The sequence below is a fragment of the Narcine bancroftii genome, chromosome 3 (assembly GCF_036971445.1).
Source record: "Narcine bancroftii isolate sNarBan1 chromosome 3, sNarBan1.hap1, whole genome shotgun sequence".
Lineage (NCBI taxonomy): Eukaryota > Metazoa > Chordata > Chondrichthyes > Torpediniformes > Narcinidae > Narcine > Narcine bancroftii.
In genome coordinates, this window is record NC_091471.1 from 136,019,050 (window position 1) to 136,043,658 (window position 24,609).

The 24,609-nt window shown below is 42.8% G+C and overlaps 1 protein-coding gene and 1 long non-coding RNA gene across 2 annotated transcripts in view; one reads left to right on the plus strand and one right to left on the minus strand.

Annotated features, from left to right (window-relative positions):
* Window positions 1-24,609, minus strand: part of LOC138756240 (NEDD4 family-interacting protein 1-like) — a 70,563-nt gene that overhangs the window by 42,851 nt on the left and 3,103 nt on the right. The window lies entirely within an intron of this gene.
* Window positions 1-24,609, plus strand: part of LOC138756241 (uncharacterized) — a 32,713-nt gene that overhangs the window by 6,098 nt on the left and 2,006 nt on the right. Inside the window, exons 2-3 of the long non-coding RNA XR_011352895.1 lie at window positions 10,997-11,173; window positions 20,582-20,675. This is a non-coding gene — a long non-coding RNA (uncharacterized lncRNA). The remainder of the gene's footprint in view (window positions 1-10,996; window positions 11,174-20,581; window positions 20,676-24,609) is intronic.

Below are 24,609 nucleotides of genomic sequence, written 5' to 3' on the forward strand. Positions count from 1 at the left end.
GGGAACTTTATCAAAAGCCGTACTAAAGTCCAAATAGACAGCCATCCACCGTCTTCCCCTCATCATTCTTTTTAGTAACCTTCTTGATCTTTTTAAACATGATCTACCACGTACAAAAACCATGCTGACTACTCTGAATTAATCTCTGCCTTTCCAAATAGTTGAATATACCATTTCTAAGAACACTTTCCACTTACAGGCCTATAATTACCATATTTACTTAGGGATCTTTTTTTTACAGCAGAACAACATGAGCCACCCTCCCATCCTCCTGCATTCCCCTGTGGCCAGTGACATTTTAAATATTTCTGTCAACTATTTGTTCACTAACTTCCCTCAGGGTCCTAGCGAATATTTTGTCAGGACCTGAAGATTTATCCCCCTTGATCTTTTTCAATATAGCCAACACTATCTCCTCATTAATTCTTATAGTATTCATGAGCTCCCTACCATATTTCTTCACTTCATCTGGCTTAATATTCTTTTTCTTTAGTGAATACTGAAAAAAATGATTTAAAATTTCACCCATCTCTTCTGGCTTCTCATGGAGCCTACCCACCCCCCATCTTCAAGGGGTTCAATTTTATCCCTCACCATTCTTTAATTTTTAATGTACCTTTGGATTTATTTCTACTTTTCCTACCAAAGCAGCTTCATATCTCCTTTTAGCCATTCTAATTTCTTTTTTATACTCCTTATATTCCTTAAGTAGTTCATCCCTTCCTTGCTGTTTATATCTGTTGAACACATCCCTCTTCCTCTGATCCAAATTCCCAATATCTTTTGAAAACCAAAGCTCCCTGCAGTTTCTAACCTTTCCTTTAATCCCCACGGGGACATACCAACTCTGCATTCTTAGGACTTCTCCTTTGAATATCCTCCATTCATCAGCTACATTCTTCCCTGAAAATATCTTGTCCCAATCCACTCCCTCCAAATCTTTCCTCATCCCCTTGAAATTTGTTTTCTTCCTATCAAGAACTTCAACCTTTGGCCCACCTCTATTCTTTTCCATTACTAGCCCAAAACTAATAGTATTGTGATCACTGGACCCAAAGTGTTCCCCAACACAAACCTCTGTCATCTGACCTATCTTGTTCTCTAATAGGAGATCCAATGCTGCCTCCTCTCAAGTCAGTTCTTCTATGTATTGATTCAGAAAACTTTCCTGAACATATTTAACAAACTTTATCCCATCCTGCCCTCTTACTGTCTGGATGTCCCAGTTAATGTGCGGAAAGTTGAAATTTCTCACAACTACCACCTCGTGTTTTTTATATATATGCATAATCTCCTTACAAATTTATTCCTCTAATTTCCTCAGGTCTATAATACACTCCCATTAATGTATTCATGCCACTGCCATTCCTCAATTCTACCCAAACAGGATCGCTGGATGATCCCACCAAACCATCCTGCCACAGCATTGTTATAATGTTCTCTCTAATAAGCAATGCAATCCCTCCACCTTTTATCCCCCCCCCCCCCCCTGTTCTATCATGCCTAAAACAATGGAATCCTGGAATATTTAACTGCCAAACATGCTCTTCCTTCAACCTAGTTTCACTGATGGCCACAATATCGTATTTCCATGTGGCCATCCATGACTTAAGCTCATCCTTTTTATTTACAATGCTCCTTGCATTAAAACATATGCACTTTTACCCCTTTTGTTACCAACTACAGTTACCTTCCTCCCTCCTTCATTTCTCTTTTTGTTCTTTTCCCTCCATTCCTTCCAATCTAGGTGTTCTTCCTCCCTACTCTCCCTACTCTCATTCTGATTCCCACCCCCACCCCCACCACCAAAATAGTTTAAATCCTCCCCAACAGCTCTAGCAAACCTGCCCGCAGAATATTGGTCCCCCTCCCTTTTGTACAGATCTGACTTGCCCCAGATGAGATCCCAATGATCCAGAAATCTAAATCCCTGCCCCCTGCACCAGTTCCTGAGCCACGCATTCATCCTCCACAACTTCCTATTTCCCATCCCAAAATGGCCACCCTTAAGGTCCTGCTTTTCAACTTCTTCCCTAACTCTATGTAATCCCTTTTCAGGACCTCATCCCCACTTCTAACTACGTCATTGGTCCCCACATGGGCCACAAATTCTGGCTGCTTTCCCTCCATCTCCAGAATGCTGTGGACTCGATCAGAGACATCCTTAACCCTGGCACCTGGGAGGCAACATGCCAACCAGGATCTCTGATTTCACCCAGCAAACCTCCTATGTGTTCCCCTAACAAGTGAGTCCCCAACTACAAGAACCCTACTCTTTTCCCTCCTTCCCTTCTGAGCCAAGGGTCCAGTCCCTGTGCCAGAGACCTGACCTCCACAATTTATCTACTGTAGATCGCTGCCCTAACGGTATCCAAAACAGTATACTTGTGGTTGAGGGGAACGGCCATAGGGGTTCTCTGCATTGCCTGTCTCCCTCCTTTCGTTTTCCTCACAGTCACTTATTTCCCTGACTCCTGACTGTTGGGGATGACTGCCTCCCCCATAACTCCTATCTACCTCCCTTATGATCCACAGTTCATCCAGCTGCAACTTCATTTCCCTAACCCAGTCTCCCATGAGTTGCAACTAGATGCATTTTTGCTGATGTAGTCATCAGGAACATCTGTACTGTCCCTGACCTCCCACATCCTGCAATTGGAACATTAAACTGTCCTAACTGACTTCACTTGCCAATCATTAAAAAAACAAGACATTATTACAAAAAAGAAATTGATACATTGTTACAAAAGGTAAATAAATTGTAACAATGGAAGGGCCTAGGAATGAATGGACAAGTCCAGCAGAAGGGTGAAAGTATTGATTCAGAAAATGACAATGACCTACCAACTCCCCGCAGACCGAATGGGTCATTCTTCTCTCCATGGAGTGTCGTGCTGCAGAAACTGGCCCTCTTTCTGTTTGCTTTTTTTTGTCAGTCGCTGATTCTCATATGTGGTCTCGCTGACTTGCCCAGGATGTATGTGCAGTGTGTCTTACTGACAACAGCACTGGTACCACCTTAGTCTGCAGGTAGGTAGTGCAAGGTCACCCAGCTTTCCCTTAATTTGAAGTACCACAGCCCTTTCTTTGGCCAGCGTTTCCACCACAGTAGCCGTCATACCGAGCATCATATCAGATGGTCTCCAACATGGTTTCCCGTGGGAAGCCAGGTGTCAGCCTGGCAGGTGTGCATTCAGAGCGTACCAGTATTCTCATAGAAGCACCCCCGTTAGCTGGGTTTGGATGGTTAGCCATCTCATCCCACGATGTCATGCTTGCTCACATTCTCACTGTTCACTCAGACCGGGGCTGATTATACTAAGTGCACTACACCGCACAGGTGTGTTCCCTATGTGGACCCACTGGCAGAGTCAGGGCTGTTTGTTAGGCTGAATTATATGGAAGGGATAAATAAACTAGTTCCCAATGCACCTACCCCAGAAAAGATTATTGGAAAGGAGGTGGTGAAGTGTGACAGGAGTGTCATTACTGAAACATTTTGGACAAAAGAGTTCATGCAAGCAGCTCCTGTAGCTGTCGTGGAGCAGGGTCGGTGTAGATGGAAGACCCTCAGCTGTTTATACCAGAGCAGTGATACAGGTGCCACAGTCTGATGTGATGGTGCTGCATGTGTATTCGTAGCTTCCCATAGCACCAATCACCGTAGGCTGGAAGAGGAACAATTTGAAGGGTGGTCTTCTTCTGCTGGGTTGGAGAATGCACTTACTTCTGGTGAGTTGGTCAGTGTGGAAACATGAAAGGTTCGATTCACTCAGTATCACAAACCATTGCGTTATCACCCGGATCAAGTGCAATAAATTGAGGGACTGGGCAGATACATGACAAATGCACTACAATGTGGATCAATGTGAGGTTATCCACTTTGGTAATACAAACCGGAGGGCAGATTACTATCTGAATGGCAATAGATTAAGAGATGGGGAAGTGCAGAGAGACCTAGGGGTACTTGTACACCAGTCTCTGAAGGCGAGCATGCAGGTACAGCAGGCGGTTAAAAAGGCAAATGGTATGTTGGCCTTCATATCAAGAGGGTTTGAGTATAGGAACAAGGATACCTTACTGCAGCAGTACAGGGCCTTGGTGAGACCACACCTGGAGTATTGTGTGCAGTTTTGGTCACCTTATCTAAGGAAGGATGTTCTTGCAATGGAGGGAGTGCAGAGGCGATTCACCAGGCTGATACCTGGAATGGCAGGAATGACTTATGAGGAAAGATTGCGCAAATTGGGATTGTACTCGCTGGAGTTTAGAAGATTGAGAGGGAATCTCATAGAGACATATAAAATTCTGGCAGGATTGGACAGAATGGATGCAGATGGGATGTTTCCAATGATGGGAAAATCCAGAACCCGGGGCCATGGTTTGAGGATAATAGGCAAACCATTTAGGACCGAGATGAGGAGGAATTTCTTGACCCAGAGGGTGGTGAATCTGTGGAATTCATTGCCACAGAGGGCAGTAGAGGCAGATTCATTAAATATATTTAAGAGGGAATTAGATATATTTCTTCAGTATAAGGGTATTAAAGGTTATGGAGAGAAGGCGGGGACGGGGTACTGAACTTTAAGATTAGCCATGATCTCGTTGAATGGCGGAGCAGGCTCGAAGGGTCGAATGACTTACTCCTGCTCCTATCTTCTATGTTTCTATGTTTCTATAATCTCCCCTTTATTCAGTGGACCCTGTGGGTGCTGCACCCACATGCTATTGGACTCCTCGGAGTGTTGCATGTCGTCTTCGTCAGTTTTGGGGGCATCAGAAGATGTCAGGTGGCATAAGAATGGGGAACAACCCCCCTTGCCCATTGGAGAGAAAATATAACTGGACTACTACCTCCTGGAGCATTTTGAGCTACCGCTGCAATGTAGGTTTATGCATCAGTGTGTGAATTTTCACTTTAGGTAGACCATTCATATATTCTACAGATGCCTGTGGGTGTTAGGGGATGTGCAGCAGCTATGAGATATCTGCCTCCACCACCCAATTCTGTACTTTTGTCCCTGTGTCCCCTGGTCAGACTGTATCTCCCATGATACTCCATAAATGGGAGAGAGGTATTGTAGACTTTTAATGGTACTGTCCTAAACAGCACTCTCGGGAGATCATCGTCTCCAGGACACCTGAATATGTGTCAACCATTGTGAGGATGTTCTGATTTTTATTTTGGTGTGGGAGTGGCCCGTCATAGTCAACCTGCCATATCTGGCTGCTCCTGTGCTGTGGCAAATGTGACTTGGTGCACCCATCAGCCAGCCCTATGGTTTGACCTGCTGGCAGGTGGAGCAATTTCCCACTGCAGTTCTAGCTTCATCATGTGTGAGCGCCACCCCAGGACCATCTGCCCAATATCACATGCTGTGGAGCCCCAGATGCCTAGTCTTTCTGTGTGCCCATGTTGCCAATGCACTGAGGTCAGTATGCAGGGTGGCTGAACAGATTTGTGGTGTGCAGTCCACGGCAGCATTACGTGTAGCCTCTATCATGTCACTGCTGGTGTGCACGTCCACCTGGTGAACCATGCACTCTCTGCCCAGCCTATTCGCAGATAAACCACCAGAGTGGGTGACTGTGAATTTGCCACCCCATTTTGTGCCACTAGGCCAACCAAACAGCCATGCCATTGGCCACTGCCCAAGAGTCAGTGTAAATACAGATAGGACAACTGGTTTATCAGAGGTGTTCCTTCCATAGCTCGGACACCTGACTAGATCCCCTACCCATCTCGTGTAAGTATCTTACCCGTGGCATGGTGTAGCGCCACTACCTTCCAAAGGTGCTTACTGCCTTTCCACCAATTGGAGCTGTCTGTGAACCAGGCCTGTTGCAGCTGGTCTGGATCAAGCATGTCAAAAGGTTGGCCCCATGCTATGAAGGAGTGGTATTATGCAGGGACCTGGGTTGGGGGAACATTGCTTTTGAGGAGGGGCATGATCTGCTCGTGAAGTTGGCTCACTACATCAACACAGTCCGCCATGTACAACTTCCATTTTAATATGGAGGACCACTGATCATAGGCCTCCTTGTGGGTGGCGCCAGTTGATGATGAGGTGAGGTTGGAGTTTAATGGTCTCGCCAGCTGTTTGATGCTCAGTGGCGAAGAGCGCTAGGTAGCTGGTGCTTCAATGGGCTATAATAGGAAGTGGCCTCAAGGAGGGTTTTGGTCTAGAAGCCGAGTGAGACTGCAATCTTTTATCTTTTGCTAGAGACTCCACTCGGCCATTGTAGTGGTGGCAGAAACCTGTAGCTTGAAGGGGTTCCCTGCCTGTCAGGGATTTAGTGGCAGTGCCTGCTCAATGGCTTGTTTTGCTATGTTGAAATCTGTTTGTTGCTCAGGAATGGATCTCCTGGAGACCTGGTACAATGGGGAGTATCTTTGTAAGGTGGGGAGTATTGCCACCAGTAGCCTAAGAGGTCAAGGAAGCTTTAAGTTTCCACTTTAATGGTGGGCACCACTGTGTTAAGAATTTTATTCTTAACGTAGCTGGGATCTCTCTGTGGCCCATTTGCTTCCAGGTGAGAGATGTGAATATTAGGGTCCATTTGTCCCACAGTCGTAGCAGCCACGAGACGAGGTGTTTGCCTGGCTGCTGATGTTATCGATCCCCTAATCCGTTTAAATTCTTGGCGGAGTGGTCTTGGGTTTCTACTGGGCTTTCATAGTGACTTCATGTGTGCCTACCTGAGGTCACCCCATTTTTGGCTATTTCCCCACTTTGGAGGGTCAGTAGAGTGCCCTCATGTTGGGTCTGGGACCATGTGGTCACTGGTCAGGCTTGTCAAGGCTCGGGCACACAGTGAGGAGAAGGTGTGTAATAGGACTCATCTTCCTCATAATAATCAATCTCCATCAACACATTCCCAACCCTGACCACATGATGACCTCTTCCCCCTGCCAGAAAAAGGCTTGGATCTTATTTGGATTGAGCTTCCAGCCAGACCAGTGACCTGCTTGCAGCTGCTGCATTTTAATTAACTTGCAAGCTGCCCTCTGAAATCTTGATTTCTAAGTTGGTGGCTCGAACCTGGACAATCTGCATTGCATCCTGTAGAGTACAACAGCGATGTTGGAGGGATTCTATTTCCCTAACTTTCTGTAGACCATGTTGTCCTAACTCTGCTGTAATTTCCCAGTGGTGTTCTAGGCATTACACCATAAGCCGAAGGACCCACACCACCACTACTACCACCCCCATGACTGCCGTCGCTCTTAAGAAATCCCGACTTCTCAAGGAGGGATGCCATATGGTGCCCAATCTTCTCCCCCTGTGGGTCCCATTTGTCAGTCCAGTCTACCAGTCTCCCGTGGTCTACATGGGGATGGATCAGATGCTACCTACAACTACAACAGTAAGCAACAGCCCTGATCGCTATGTAGTGCACACCTTACCAACAACTCCTTCAGCGTTTTCCGCAGTTCCCGACCTGAAGTGGAACAGGGTTGGTCTCAGGGCCAAAGAGCGAAAAAGGAAGAGCTACTGCATGTGGTGAACTTTATAGTACTGTTGGCTGGAGGGTCCGGCCCAGGTAATGACTAGGTGATTAAAGGGGCCACTGGTCAGGTGGGCACTAATGTGGACAGAGTCCACATTACCTTGATTGGCAGGTAAGGCCACAACCGACTAGGTTCCGGACAGAGAGTCACATGACCCTCCACACTCCACTCTGCAGGATGCCCTACAAATAAGTACAATTGATGAGCAGCAAGAGTGGGTAGAAAGCCACTCACAAAACACTGAAACCTACAACATGTCTGTTGAGGGCCATGGGCCAGATAACAATGATAATGAGGTCTACACACATGCACAGAATTCTTACTTGCTGCAGCCAAACAAGTAGATTGGAAATAAAAACTAGAAGAGTATATTTTAAATTAATAAGAGATAATAAATTTTAAAGATATAGAGTAAATATTCAAAAGTTATAGTAAAAGTGCACCTTAAAAGAAAAGAGTGGTGTAGATAGCCCTCATTATGGTGTGGGTGCATTTTATGGTTAGTGTAGCAAGGGGAGGTACCAGAGCCTGATAATGGTAGGAAAGAAATTGTTCATGAACCTAGAGGTGTTGGTCTTCAGGCTTCTGTATCTTCTGACCAAAGGTAGCAACAAAGAGGATGTATCCAGGGTGATGGGGATCCTTTATGGGTATGGCTTTTGGTGCATCTGAACATTGTACTTGTGTATATGACAATAAACTGTTGTACTCATTACATTCAGATGGCTCTAATGTTCAGGCTACATCATTTTTTTTAAATGCTCTACCATGTCATAACTAGAGATTATCAAAATTTTTTCAAAGTTTCCTTGAAATAGTTCAATGTTTCCACCAACTCATTGGAATGCCTGTCCCATCACAGGTCAAAATGTAGGAGGAGAATTTGGCAGTAAAATTTGGCACTGTCTCCAATGAGGCAGAGCCTCACATGGCAGGCTCCAGCCTCTCATCTGTCATGGATGGGTGGTCATAGCCTGTGATGGACCTGGTTATGTTTGCTATCTTTCACACCCTTCTGTGTTTCTGGGCACAGAATTATCAAACTAGGTTGTGAAGTAACCAGTCTGCATACTGTCCACAGTGCACCTGTAGAAATTTGATAAAGTTTGATAAGGAGTCTGAATCTCCTCAGACTCCTTAGAAAGTAAAGGTGTTGGTGTGCTTTCTTCATGGTTGCCTTGATGTGCTGGGTCTAGGAGAGGTCTTCTGATAAATGGGCTTCCAGGAATCTGAAGATTAATTCTCTTGACCTCCATCCCATCAATATGGACAAGTATGTGATCCCTTGGAATCCATTCCTAACATTAACAATAAACTCCTTGGTCTTTGTGATATTGAGGGCAAGATTGTTGTTCTGGCACCACCCAACAAGGTTCTCAATCTTCATGCTATATCCTGATTGATCATTTCCAGTTATTTAACAGTGTTATCAACCACCCAACAAGGTTTTCAATCTTCATGCTATATCCTGATTGATCATTTCCAGTTATTTAACAGTGTTATCAACAGTGAATTTATAGATTATGTTGGAGATAAACTTTACTACACAGTTATGAGTATACAGGGAATAGAGCAGGGAGCAAATATGCAGCTTGGGTTGATGTTCAGCGAGAAGGAGGTGATGTTGCCGACACACATTCACTGTGTTTTTGAAACAACTTTGAAAATCACAAATGGAATGTTTTGATCAGTAACTCCTACAGTGATTCAAAATGTTAACCAAAAATAAAGGAAACAAGCAGAAATTTGAGGCCAAAGGCTCACAGAGAACAAGAAAGTAGACCATATCAGACTGTCCTGATGGAAGTTACATCCACATTTAGAGATTCATCTACTCCAAAGCTTTGTGCTTTGTCTGAGATCACATATATTAATCCTTAATAAGGGAATAAGGTGGATCCCATCATTACCCTGACTGAGAATTGGATAGCGACCCCCCCCTCCCCAACCATGCCATTCAAACATGCATTTGCAAAGTCAGAGTTAAATTAAACAGATTTGAATAGCTTCAATTCAAATCTCAGTACTTTAATAAATTACATAATGGTTTGAAGAAGGCTTCATGTTACCTTTCGTTTCTTGATGAAGTTAAAGAAATGACAAATTAGGCTAGTGTGTGAAACAGTATCAGAACAGAATTAACCCGATTTGGGTTAGGTTAAAATGGAGTAGAGCTGTTTAACGAAAATATGCTGAAAATTCTAGAGGTTCCATTGGAATTGAATACCATGACAATTAATTTTACAAAGTCAACTCACTCGCGTCCTTTCAGCCAAAAATGAACACACCGACAGAACTTGCGCATAAATGGAATGGAAAACCTGTCTCAAGAGGAGTTTGCACAGACTCTGTAGTTTTGATTGGCCCACATTCTATTTGAAAATACACCATTTACTGGAATAAGAATTCATCCTTGAGTACATCTATCATAAAAAAAATATTTTCAACTAACACAAGAAATAATCTTATTTTAATACATTTTAAAACATTATCGTATATCTTCATTGCCATATTTCTCCAGAATCCCTATTAGGAATAATAAAAGGAATTTTATTTATTCATCGTCAGTACTTTTTTTGTATACAGTTCCTAATGCAGGCAAATAGTACTAGTATAGTTGGAATTAATTGTCAACTTGATGCTTTTTATGCTCTCTCCATGACTGCGTGGGTTTCCTCCTATATTCCACATATATGGAGTTAGTAGGTTATATGGATACATTTGGATGGCAAATGCTCATGGACAAAAGGGTTTGTTACTGTGCTGTATCTATGAATTAAAATTAAATACGAGGAACTTCCAGGATCTCCTTCACTTTTTCAGATTATTGCTGGCAATATGTTATGGATTCATCCACTAATCCCCAGAAAATGTGCAAAAATTCAAGTAATGTCAAAGACTGAGATATTCAGATCAATTTATATTTTGTTTACCCAACTCTTCCCAACATTACCTCCTCTCAACTTGCCACCCCATGAGCTGGGACCACTGGGACAGCCAAGACTGAGTAGGCTTTTTTGTTCATATTAATGTTTAGCAGATTAAGAGCAGACATTCATAGGCCCATAAAGGAGTCCAGTGTGATGGCTTATATTAATTGCACCGATTGTAGTTGCAAGCTGAGAACAATGGACAAAGAAAACCATCAATCTACTTGTTCTTGCTGACTGGAGATCAGAGCTGATTCTGGCTGGACTGTGCTGTCTATCCCATGTCTTCTGCCAAAATTCTTAACTCACTAACTTTTCAGAAATGAGAGAAAAGTCAATAACAATGATCTCACCCTTCAAAAATCCATAGCTCACAATTGTCCAACATTATACATGCACTGGGGAGAGTAGGGGAGGGATGCTACTACATATTGTATAAAGGCATCCAAAATTCATTCTGTCTAAGAATGCATGATAACTAAGCACAGATTCTCATATTGTTTTAATATATTGGAAATGATTTATATGAATAATATATATTTTAAACATTTAGAGATAAAGCACGGCAACAGGTACTTCTGGCCCACGATTACATGCCATCCAATTAGACCCATGTGACCAATCAACATTTCAGAGGGTGGGAGGAAACCAGAGCACCTGAAGGAAACCCACTTGGAAAACCCAGGAGAACATACAAATTATTTACGGACAGTGCCAGATTTGAACACAGGTAATAGAGCTGAGATAACCATGCTGTGGATAATGGTTAAATCAGTTTCAAGTCTCATATAGAATAGTTTTCTCAATGAAAAATACTAAATATAAGAGTAAAACATGAAGGTCGGCAGACAGCATGATCGAAGTAAAAGACACAAAGTTGTAGAAACTCAGCAGGTCAAACAGTGTACTTTTGACCTTTGAGCAAAGGTAAAGGAGATGTTGCTGTGCAATTGCTCAGCAAAAGGAGGTGTAAGGTGCCTCTTCTGACCAATAGCTTACAGGTCACCCTTGGGCAAAGTGTAGTACCTGTTTATCCACCCAATCAGGGTCACGTGAAGCTATGGATTGCAGATGGTGGATTGCTTTTACAAGCAGATTCTACAAATTGGAATTTATGGGTGTAGAACTAAAAATGCTGGGAAGATGAATGTACTGATCAATGGCCAGGGTTACCTGCCCAGTATGGACACTGCAACTGAAAAAGGCAACAGGAAACCACTTCAGTATTTTTCCCTTGTATAAACATGAACTCAACATCGACTGCAGTCTCAGCTCAAAGATGGAGTCTTCACTGAAGAAGAGCAGGGGAGGCAACAGCTACAATTCAGAGGGTCAAAGAAGGTGATAGATGAAGAGATATGATTGCCCAGACCAAACAGAAAGGCACCTGAATGAATGAAAGATACATAACCAACATTTTGGGCTTGAGCCCTTCATCAAGGTATGAGCAAAATGTAGGCAGATGCCCGAACAAAATGGTGGGGGAGAATGGCAGTGGGGGATAGACAGGAGGAAATAGGAAGATAAGGGAGGGAGGACATACCAGGAAACAAGGGAAGGGGGAATGGCTTTGTGAATGGAGAGGGAAGGAGTGAAGAACTGGAGTAAAGAGGACAGCAAGATGGGGAAAAGTGGGAAAACAGAGAGTAGGCTAACAGAAGCCAGAAAAACCGATGTTAATACCTTCCAGTTGGAGAGTACCCTAGAAAAAAAATAAGGTTTTGCTACTCCAATTTACAGGTTGTTTTGATTTGACAGTAGATGAGGCCATGGACAGACATGCTAGTATGGTGGAGTGGAGAATTGAAATGGTTGGCCACTGGGAGATCCCTGATATGGACAGAGTGACGGCATTCAGCAAAGCAATCTCCCAATCTGTGTCCAGTCTCTCCAATATAGAGAAAGCCCCAAGGGGAGCACCAGATGTTGAGCATCTCAGTTCTGTCCGCTACAATAGTGTGGATCTCCCAGTTCAATTCTCCTTCCCATTTCCTTGTTGACATGCCTGTCCATGATCTTACGCCCTGCCAGACTGAGACCACCTGCAAAGTGGAGGAACATCACCTCATCTTCCAACTGGACACCCTCCAACAGGATGGCATTAATATTGACTTCTGGCTTTCATTAAAACCCGCCTCCCTTCACTTCTTCCCTGTCGCCTTCCCCAAGCTCTGTCTCTCCCTCACGTGTCCTTTCTCACAAACATGATAAATTCTTACCTCATCCCTTATCACATCCAATTAACACCTTTTGTTGGTCTGGATTCCTCCTCCAGCCAGTTATCTGAAATTTGAGACATTCTGAGATTTCTTGCTTCTGGCTCATTCTGCTTATTGGTTGGAGAAGGGGACAGGCCCGAAATGTCGGCAACATATCTTTGTTTCCTATGGATACTGAAAAGACCAGCTGAGTTCCTCCAGCATTTTGGAGTGTTTGAACTACAATCACAGCATCTACAGACTTGTGTTTCATGCAGCAGATGACTCCCATGGATACACGTCAAGTGTTGCTTCAATTGGAAGGACTGTTTTGGGCCCCAAATGATGGTGATGGAGGAGATGTGGGGGAAAGTTTGGCACTTCCTGTGGTCACAAGGAAAGGTTCCAGGGTGGGAGGGGGTGGTAAAATTGGTGGGGAGATGAGAGGACAAGGGAGTCACGGAAGGAGAAGTCCCTATAGAAGGTGGAGAGGGGAGGATGTGAAGGATGGAGGCTGATGGGGTGGTAGGTGATGACTTGGAATCCTGTCTTTGTTGTATCTGGGGCAGAGGGGGCCAGGGCAGATGAATGGGAAATGGAGGAGTACAGGAAGGCTGAGTTGATGGTGGTTCAGGAGAAACCACGTTTTTGAAAGAGGGAGGATAGTTTGGATGATTTGGACTGGAAGACTTTAATCTTGGGAATAGATCTTGAGTAATTGAGAGAAAGAAATAGAATTCTTGCAGGGATCTGGATGTGCAGTAGAGATAGTTGTGGGAGTTGGAAGATTTATAGTAAATGTATGTAGAAAGCTTGTCTTCTGAGATGGAGACAGAGAGATCAAGGAAGGGGAGAGTGTTGCCAAAAATGGACCAAGTGAATTTTAGGTCAGGGTGAAATTTAGCAACAAAGTGAGTAAAGTTGATGAGCTCATCGCGAGTGCATGAGGCAGCCCTGATGTAGTTGACATTTTAGAGGAGGAAGAGTTGAGGAGCCTTTCCTGTGTAGGCTTGTAGCAAGGATTTCTCTACAAAGCCCACAAACAGGCAGACATAGCTGGGACCCATGCAGATACTCATGGCTACTCCTTTGATTTGGAGAAAGTTGCATGAGTCAACAGAGACATTATTAAGGTTGACAACATGTTCTGCCAGACGGAGGAGGGTGGTGGTGGAAGGGGATTGGTTGGGTCTCATCTCCTGTATTTTTTAATACTAAATATAACTGTTGTTCTATAGAAAAAAATATTCTGATGTTATATGATCTGATCCCACTATTAATTTTGCCTTAATATTTACAGTTTATTACATTTCAAATGTAGGCAAAAATATTCATGGAAGCAACTGAGAACAGGTGCTGTATCAGCTGCCCTAAAAACAATTCAAGCCTCCTCTATTCTTAGACTGAATAACCTGAGCATACAAGTTGACCCTGAGCTCTTTCTTTTCTTTCTTTGGCTTGGCTTCGCGGACGAAGATTTATGGAGGGGGTAAAAAGTCCACGTCAGCTGCAGGCTCGTTTGTGGCTGACCAGTCCGATGCGGGACAGGCAGACACGATTGCAGCGGTTGCAAGGGAAAATTGGTTGGTTGGGGTTGGGTGTTGGGTTTTTCCTCCTTTGCCTTTTGTCAGTGAGGTGGGCTCTGCGGTCTTCTTCAAAGGAGGCTGCTGCCCGCCAAACTGTGAGGCGCCAAGATGCACGGTTTGAGGCGTTATCAGCCCACTGGCGGTGGTCAATGTGGCAGGCACCAAGAGATTTCTTTAGGCAGTCCTTGTACCTTTTCTTTGGTGCACCTCTGTCACGGTGGCCAGTGGAGAGCTCGCCATATAATACGATCTTGGGAAGGCGATGGTCCTCCATTCTGGAGACGTGACCCATCCAGCGCAGCTGGATCTTCAGCAGCGTGGACTCGATGCTGTCGACCTCTGCCATCTCGAGTACCTCGACGTTAGGGGTGTGAGCGCTCCAATGGATGTTGAGGATGGAGCGGAGACAACGCTGGTGGAAGCGTTCTAGGAGCCGTAGGTGGTGCCGGTAGAGGACCCATGATTCGGAGCCGAACAGGAGTGTGGGTATGACAACGGCTCTGTATACGCTTATCTTTGTGAGGTTTTTCAGTTGGTTGTTTTTCCAGACTCTTTTGTGTAGTCTTCCAAAGGCGCTATTTGCCTTGGCGAGTCTGTTGTCTATCTCATTGTCGATCCTTGCATCTGATGAAATGGTGCAGCCGAGATAGGTAAACTGGTTGACCGTTTTGAGTTTTGTGTGCCCGATGGAGATGTGGGGGGGCTGGTAGTCATGGTGGGGAGCTGGCTGATGGAGGACCTCAGTTTTCTTCAGGCTGACTTCCAGGCCAAACATTGAGCTATGCTTCTGTTAAATATGCTTCCATTACAAAGAAGGCAGTTCTCTCTCTGTAATAACCCTCACATCTACCAATTCTTTTGAAATTCTTTTCTTCTAGTTACTTTGACTGAGTTATTACAATGCTCTACTGACTCTTTAGTACCTGATCACCTTTAAAATTAAGATCATACAAAACTCCGCTGATTATATCCTATCTCACACGAAGCACCCACCACCCTAGTGTTCTACCAATGACTGTAGCTTTAAATGTAGACATGACCTCCTTGCCTTTTCTTCCAGTTCTATAACCATCTGAGAATCATTCATTCCTGTCACTTGCCTACTCCTCATTTTCTTCATTGAAACATTTTGATGGTCTAAACCCAAGGCTGCAGAATTCATTTCCTAATATTCCAACTTTCTTTTCATTTCTTAAAGTATTGCGCTTTGCTCAAAATGTTTGCATAACATACTTTGACTAGTTCAATACTAATTTCTGGATGATTAAACATCCCTGAAATGTTCTGGGAAGTTTAGCATGTGAAAGATGCCATTTTGTTATCCCAGTGTTCCTTCCATAAGTAAGGAGCTGTTTTCAGGCACTAACCTTCCTACACTTTGTAGTGTAGATAAAAGATCTCACACGACTGGAGGGAGAACAAACGTTCTTAATAGCTTTCAACAATGGGTAGGGTTCACTAGTAGGCTTCAGAAGGGTTCTGGGTTTAGACAGGAAACCAGGGTTATATATGGGTAAATGGGGGTGGAGCTGGGAAACGGGGCCAGTCATCAATACAGTACTCTCCCAGTGGATCCCAGTTCATTGCACACTTTATATTCTGAGCAATATTAAGAATCTACCAACTGAGGAGATAGCAGGCCAGATCATTCTAACCTTCATTGAACCCTGAGCCTTAGTTTTGCCTTTTTTTGTTAACTTTTACAGCCTTTAAACATAGGACATAGAATAGTACAGCACAGGAATTGGCCTTCTGCATAAAACATGAGGCCAATTAAACTAAATTATTTCTGCCTTCACTTAATCTATATCACTTCACTCCCTGCAAACTCACATCTCTGTCTAAATGCTGCCAACATATCTCTTTCCACTACTATATCTGGCAGCTTGTTCCAGTCATATACCATTCCCCAAGTAAAAAACACTTCCATGCACATCTCCTTGAAATGTTCCCCTCTCACCTTAAATGTATATCTTCTGGTATTTGACATTATTACCTTGGGAAATACAGTAATGTCAAAGACTAGAGGATACGATTTGTTCAGATTTCTCTTCATTGTTTTTTCACCTTTTCTGTCTTTCTTTTGTTTCATTTTTGAATGTATCTTCTGGAACAGATGATCATTAAACATCTGATTTACACTGCATTTGAAATAAATAAGGGAGAGGTAGTTAGGGGATGGCATGGTGACACTGCAGGGAGAGCAGCTGGCTTGCAGCTCCAATGGCCTGAATGCAATGCAACCTCCAGTGTGATCTGTGTGGAGTTTGTACCTTTTCACTGTGACTCTTGTTAACCCTTCCAGAAGAAGTACTGTATGGTAGGAAGCACTAATTGGCTGCTGTGAATTAAGGAAATATTAATTGGCCATTGTAAATTATCCCGAGTAGAGAGTTCATGGGTATGTGAGAGGGAATAGTTTGCTGGGAAATATGATGGGGAATAAGATCGCTCTGAGAGAAGTCATAGACGCAAGGGGCTGAATAGCATCTGGTATGTCATTAAAAAAAAATTAAATAACTGAACAAACTCACAAACTGTTTTGAAATAGTCACACAATCTCCAAATTTTGGCAGTTGGCGAAGAAGATTTTAATGCCCAGGGATGTATATTTAAGAATAGAATGAATTATAAGTAGCAAAACATACAAATTGGAGCCAACCTGCCTGGTTCCATATTAAATGCACTGCAAGTGCCCAATCTACCTCAGGAGAGAAGACCTATTAGTTTTGACATTTTAGAGACTCTGAAATAAACTGAAACAGATTTTTCAGTTAAAATTTGAATCTCCTGGGCTTCAATGGAGCTCATCAGTCAAATGTTCATAGTGTAATGGAATATTTGGAAGATAAATTGGTAAAATTAGAGTAGGTTACATACATACAAATACTTTAAAACAGATCTTATTTGAAATACTGAAGAATTCATATTGAGTGAATTTACAGAGTTGGAGAGAGAGAGAGAGAGAGAGAGAGAGAGAGAGAGAGAGAGAGAGAGAGAGAGTGAGAGAGAGAGAGAGAGCTGAAACAAGCAGGAGAAGCTGGTTGGAACTGAAACAAACCCCAGAGCAGCAGATGGTTGGAAGTGCTGTCTGTCTGATGTTTCTCTTGAAATAAGGGAAACAGAAAGGAACTCTGTGTGGCCTGAAAGAAAGAGGTTATCATCTGGAGAACCCTGATGGAACAAGTTTCATCAGCAAGACATTGAGGTGACTAATGGTGGTACCTCAGTTGTGGAAATCCTGGAACAACAAATCTCTCTCTGCAAACCTACAAGGAACCTTCCTGAGCGGTAAACATTTACCTTTCGAGCACCAAAACCTGGTAAACTTTATACATGTTAAATTCTGTGCACAGTATAAGAATTGCCTGCAACCAGAGAACTTGGAAGAATGAGAAGTGAGATTGAACTGTGAACCACTGAACTTTTCTTCCATTTACACATACATCACATACACTTGCGCTTAGTATTAGAAGGGGGGATAAGTTGGGTTTAGTTAAGTTATTAGAGATAAGTTAAAGTTTGATTCTGTTTTCATGTTTAAAGATAATTAAAAACAACTTTTGTTTAAGTAACTACTTGTCTTGATGAATGCCTATTGCTACTGGGTTTTAGGGTCTTTTGGGCTCATAACAGTTGGAACACATTGGCAATGGAGGAGGCTGTCATGACAGGGATACCTTGTGTAACACAATTAATACATTCCAAACCAGTTCAGTGTTATGGAAAACTGCACAGTTCAAAGCATTATTACAATGTACTTTAATGTAGTATGTTCCAATCCTATAATTATTTATTATTTTACCTTGAACTCTTATGCAATCATGTGCATAAAATATTTAAAAGGGATATTTTTCTTTTTCTTTGGCTTGGCTTCGCGGACGAAGATTTATGGAGGTGGTAAAAAAAGTCCACGTCAGCTGCAGGCTCGTTTGTGGCTGACCAGTCTGATGCGGGACAGGCAGACACGATTGCAGCGGTTGCAAGGGAAAATTGGTTGGTTGGGGTTGGGTGTTGGGTTTTTCCTCCTTTGCCTTTTGTCAGTGAGGTGGGCTCTGCGGTCTTCTTCAAAGGAGGCTGCTGCCCGCCAAACTGTGAGGCGCCAAGATGCACGGTTTGAGGCGTTATCAGCCCACTGGCGGTGGTCAATGTGGCAGGCACCAAGAGATTTCTTTAGGCAGTCCTTGTACCTTTTCTTTGGTGCACCTCTGTCACGGTGGCCAGTGGAGAGCTCGCCATATAATACGATCTTGGGAAGGCGATGGTCCTCCATTCTGGAGACGTGACCCATCCAGCGCAGCTGGATCTTCAGCAGCGTGGACTCGATGCTGTCGACCTCTGCCATCTCGAGTACCTCGACGTTAGGGGTGTGAGCGCTCCAATGGATGTTGAGGATGGAGCGGAGACAACGCTGGTGGAAGCGTTCTAGGAGCCGTAGGTGGTGCCGGTAGAGGACCCATGATTCGGAGCCGAACAGGAGTGTGGGTATGACAACGGCTCTGTATACGCTTATCTTTGTGAGGTTTTTCAGTTGGTTGTTTTTCCAGACTCTTTTGTGTAGTCTTCCAAAGGCGCTATTTGCCTTGGCGAGTCTGTTGTCTATCTCATTGTCGATCCTTGCATCTGATGAAATGGTGCAGCCGAGATAGGTAAACTGGTTGACCGTTTTGAGTTTTGTGTGCCCGATGGAGATGTGGGGGGGCTGGTAGTCATGGTGGGGAGCTGGCTGATGGAGGACCTCAGTTTTCTTCAGGCTGACTTCCAGGCCAAACATTTTGGCAGTTTCCGCAAAGCAGGACGTCAAGCGCTGAAGAGCTGGCTCTGAATGGGCAACTAAAGCGGCATCATCTGCAAAGAGTAGTTCACAATAATTTTTTTTTTAATCCAAGTTATTACCTCTGCAGTAGCATTCAGTTGCAGAACAAAAATAGTTTGTGAACCATTCTTTAAACAATTGTCTTATCACCATATTATAGGGAGGGCACTTTTTGCACAACCTTTAAGAGCTTCTTGGATCTCGGAATGGTACACAAGTAGAGGCTTTAGTTTGAAGTCCCCAGTTGCATTTCCACCAGGTAGAAGCATCAATTGGTCTTTCAAAACTTTATAGCCTGGTTGAAATTTTTATTTCTAGGCTAAAAATGTGTGCGATGACAGCTTTTTCCAAAACAATCCAGTTTCGTCAACATTGACAATATGCTCATCTTTGTCGCCTCCTTGGTCCATCACTTCATTTAGTTCCATCAGAAAGCCTGCAGCCATATCACTATCAGTACTCCCAGATTCACCAGTAATTCAAACATTATGGAGCCCCACATGTTTTTTGAAGTTGTAAAACCAACCACGATTTGCTGGATTTCTGTTTTCTTCTTTTTCTTTTAATATCCAATAGAGGCTTGTTGCTTTAGCTTGAATGATCCCATTTGACTTAATGGAATTCCTTTCTGGTTGCAATCTTCAATCCAGATCATTAAAAGGCATTCCACATTTTCCATTGCAGAACTTCTATGTCTATCAATCACTCTAGTCATGTAAAATGCTGTGCCTTTCCATGTTCTTTGATTTTATCTTTATTGTTTATTAGAGTTCAAAGAGATGATTCATTTATGCCTTTGTCTCGTGCTATCTTTGGAAATGATGTGCCATCTTCATGTTGCTTAATAAGTTCTAGTTTCTTTTCCAATGTTCTTTTCCATTCATTACGTGTATCACCTTCACTGTATTTTCTTTTTCCACTCATATTGTTTGTGTGGATGCACTTTTATGGATGCACCTTCCCACTTAGAGTCTACTTTGGAGTGATACTAAATCAAATTAAGCAATAATGAAGTTGAATGAATGCAGCCATGATAAGGGAATTTTACATGTATTATTTGCATAAAATGCTAATTTTGGACACAACTTGAGTTTTGATTTAATTGTTTAATTATTATAAATACTGTATAGAATTTAACATCCTGAAAGAAAGTTACATAATAATTATGGTTTTGCTTCTAATTTACAATTGATATGTGATATGATTTGATATATGTTATCATTAGTTTACCTTGTGTAAAAATATTTGAAAAGAAAGAATGGACACAGCCGAGCGGTGAGCATTGTTGAATTATTGCTCCATTGTTTGTAATGCAATATTCATAAAATTTTACAATCTTTGGTTATTACATTATTAACATTATAAGCCACATTATATAAAAGATCGTGCTGTTCTAAACTGTGTTATATAGGGTATGCCTGTCATGGAGATAGCTAACAAAAACTAAAACTTCATAGCCGTTTTTTTTTAATCACTGTGTGTGTTAAAGGTCTAGCTCACAGGACATGTACTGATGGCTTTTTAATAAATTTTGCTAGAGAATTTGACAACTTTGGAGCATTGTACATAAGCTTTGTACTTTGGAGCCCTGATGCATCAGACCAGCTTGGTTACTTTGGACCTCAGATGAAGGTTAGTTGCAGGAATTTTACCAGCAGCAGGAACTGTTAGAACAACGGAAGCTGAAAAAAGAATTGAAAAAAAAGCAATAACTATTTATCGTGGTCTTGCAGTTTTAAAGGGACAATATAGATTAGCAGAGAAATGTCCAAGAAGCTCATTTGCAGCTGGCTAGAACAAGATTTCCTACCAGGATCCCATTAAAGTAAAAATATCCTTGGCGACTTTGCTTCTGAATCCTTTCAAGCATCTCTAGAGAATTGTTAAGATCTCATATTCAGCCATCTGCAGTTATTCAGTAAAGATCTGATAATTCAACACACTCAGGATTTTGGGGGTATTGGACTCGCAGATTTTCTGAACTATTGGATGTTATTTCTATTATTATTCTTTCTTTGGCTTGGCTTCATGGACGAAGATTTATGGAGGGGTAATGTCCACGTCAGCTGCAGGCTCGTTTGTGGCTGACAAGTCCGATGCGGGACAGGCAGACACGGTTGCAGCGGTTGCAAGGGAAAATTGGTGGGTTGGGGTTGGGTGTTGGGTTTTTCCTCCTTTGTCTTTTGTCAGTGAGGTGGGCTCTGTGGTCTTCTTCAAAGGAGGTTGCTACCCGTCAAACTGTGAGGCGCCAAGATGCACGGTTTGAGGCGAGATCAGCCCACTGGCGGTGGTCAATGTGGCAGGCACCAAGAGATTTCTTTAGGCAGTCCTTGTACCTCTTCTTTGGTGCACCTCTGTCACGGTGGCCAGTGGAGAGCTCGCCATATAACACGATCTTGGGAAGGCGATGGTCCTCCATTCTGGAGACGTGACCTACCCAGCGCAGTTGGATCTTCAGCAGCGTGGATTCGATGATGTTGGCCTCTGCCATCTCGAGTACTTCGATGTTAGGGATGAAGTCGCTCCAATGAATGTTGAGGATGGAGCGGAGACAACGCTGGTGGAAGTGTTCTAGGAGCCGTAGATGCACGTTTAATTTACTTTTTAAAATTTAAAATAAATTTTACAGTGAACACAGTGGGAGCATGGAAAACAGGATCGTGGCCAATTTAAAGCCCATGAGGGAACTGATGATCAAGAGAGTTGAAAAGGAGCACTGGCATTGGGGTCCTGGGGAATTGGAAGGATACATGGGAATTGGGCCCTTGGGGCAGAGATGGAAACACTGGTTCCAGGACCATGGGAAGCCAGATGCCAGATCATCTGGATTTCAAAATATTTGGAGAGCAGATTATTAGAGTTTTACTCTTTGAAAAGGTGATCAATGAATTTCTGCCTGGAAAAGTAACTTTGAATATTTTTCCTACACTGCAACCAGTCAAAATGAGTGGGCATTTAGGCTTGCCGTTCTGAACACTCTAGCAGGTGCACAATGAATGATGCTACCAGAACTTTAGTTCCTAAGCTACATCTCCAGTATGCCAATGACATGCTCAATAACACATCTGGTTGTCACCTGGATTTCATTGTCTCATCCTTGGGTCTCAGTGGGAGTGTCATCAGACATATTTTCAATAGATATGATTCAAGAGATTTGCTGACAATCAAAGCAACTCCAGATGACCCACTCATGTTTCCACTCCATCTGGGAATGGTACAGAAACCAGCACCCCTTTAGATGGCCCCCCAATGACCAAAATTCAGAAACACAATACAAATCCTTTTACCAATTCTCCATCATTCGGCATCAATTCATACCCTCACAATAACAAGTAAAATGGCAATGTGTCAATCATCACCCAATCTGAACACAATTGGTAAGTGCGACAGTATTTATCATGTTAAGCCACATAAGTGGTAGCACATGCTACCATTCTTCCACCTCTAGTACTTTGGAATGTTTCTAAATCTGTGGCTGTCAGATAAGGAAAAACAGATAGCTTGATCCCAGCTCTAACCACTGATGCACTCTTCTTAATTATCCTTTGGGTCATGAGGCTCTTGAGAACCGACTGCAGATTTCACCCCACTTTGCCTGGGCAGTGACAGATTCAGATATCAGGGTAAAGGATATCTGTGGGCATGCCTAAGGATAAGTAGGGTATTGTGCAGTGGTTGAGAAGAAGCAGCACTTTTCGTGTTCTTACTTCATCTCTCTCACCATTCACGCAAACAACGACAAATGTGTTTTATTCCATGCAGTCCTTTTTTTTAAGCCAACGACCCAGCCCACAGGCATTCATTGGCATATCTGATATGGCTGACATTGCTTTCCATTACAGGAAGACCATTACAGGATGCAAAGCATCCTAGTTGTTCATTCTTGAGGTGCATCTATCTAAATGATCTGTAGGAGTTGGAACTCCTGCACTTGCATCTCCACAAGTATCTTGTCTATTGATGGCCCCAGCGGAACTTGGACAGACAAAATGTCAACTGGAATTACCATCTGCATTTTCTCATTTGTGGCATGTGAGTTACTGTGTAAAAATATGCTACAAAGGATTTCAGATGGCACAGGGCAAATGAGGTGTCCCTTTCCTGAGGTATCTCCTGGTGGATGATTGAAAGCTCTTTAGAGATAAATGACACAAATTATACCTTTTGCTTTTGACATTAAAAATCAAGATCATTGTGCATAGTGTGCTATGTGGCTGGACAAAACTTTACTCTCAAGATTAGAATGAAGCATCCAAGTTCCACAGCCAAGAACATAAAAAATCCTCTGATCAAAGAGAAAAAAGACTATGGATGAAAGGCTGTCAACCTAGAATATCAAATGGTAATCTCTCTCTCTCTCTCTCTCTCTCTCTCTCTCTCTCTCTCTCTCTCTCTCTCTCACTCACTCTCTCCCTCCCCCTCTCCCTCTCTCTCCATCCATCTCTACCTTTCCCTCTCCCTCTCCAAATCTAGCATGGCCTGCTGTGTTCATCCAGCATTCTCTATTTGTATTCAAGAGGACATGGATATCTTTGACTTCATCCTAAGCCACAGTCAGCTGAGTGAGAGAGGAAGGAAAACACTGGGTCATCTGTGTTCTGTTTTTCTTTTTCCAGTAAATTTATACATGAGCAGAATGTGCTGAACAGATAGATTAAGCATTTTGGCTGCCATTGATAATAAGGGAGTGGCATGAAAGTGCACAAAAACATCGGAACTAATAGCCGTAGTAGTCCATTTGGTCCCTTATATTTACTCAGCCATTCAATAAAACCATGGCCAATATTCTACCTGGAGAACATTTTCAAGCACTATCCCCATAATCTGTTCAATTCTCCAAATTCAGAAACCTTTTGATCTCTGCTTTGAATTCAATCAGTGACTTGATCTTCAACAGCCATTCATTAGAGAATTCCAAGTCTCACTACTCTCTTTTCATTTCTAAATCTATTTTTTTACACAATGATTTCTAGACTCTGAGTCTGTCCTCGAAACTTTCAGCAAATTAAGTTTAAGCGATGCGTAAAGGCAGTGAATATCTGCTTTTACATTTGCTTTTTCCCCACTATAAAATGGTCTTATGACACAAGATGAAGTAGGAATGTAAGCAGAGATGAGCATACAAAACAGTTTCAGGGAACATGGACAAGTTATGTGAGTGAGCGACAGGGTGGGACTTGGAGTGGAATATGCAAAAACTTGACCATCCACTTCAGTAGGAAAAAGAAATGCTATGCATTAATTTTTAATGATGAGAGATTGCAAAGCCTTGATGTTTGAAGGGAGCTGGATGTCTTTTAATACCAGCCACTGAAAGAAAACATGTCAATGCAGTAAAAATTTAGGAAGGCAAAATGTTCTTCCTGCAATTAATCTGTTGAGCATTCTCAAAATATTGATTGTTTCAATGAAGTCACCTTCCATTTGTATAAACTTTAAAGAATACCCAATATTTCTTTTCTTGACAAACACAAAGTAGTCCGGTGAATATTTGCTGCATTCTTTATGTGGGAACATGCCTTTGTTTGGGTAAAGATATTAAAATTGCACACAAATAATCCAGGTG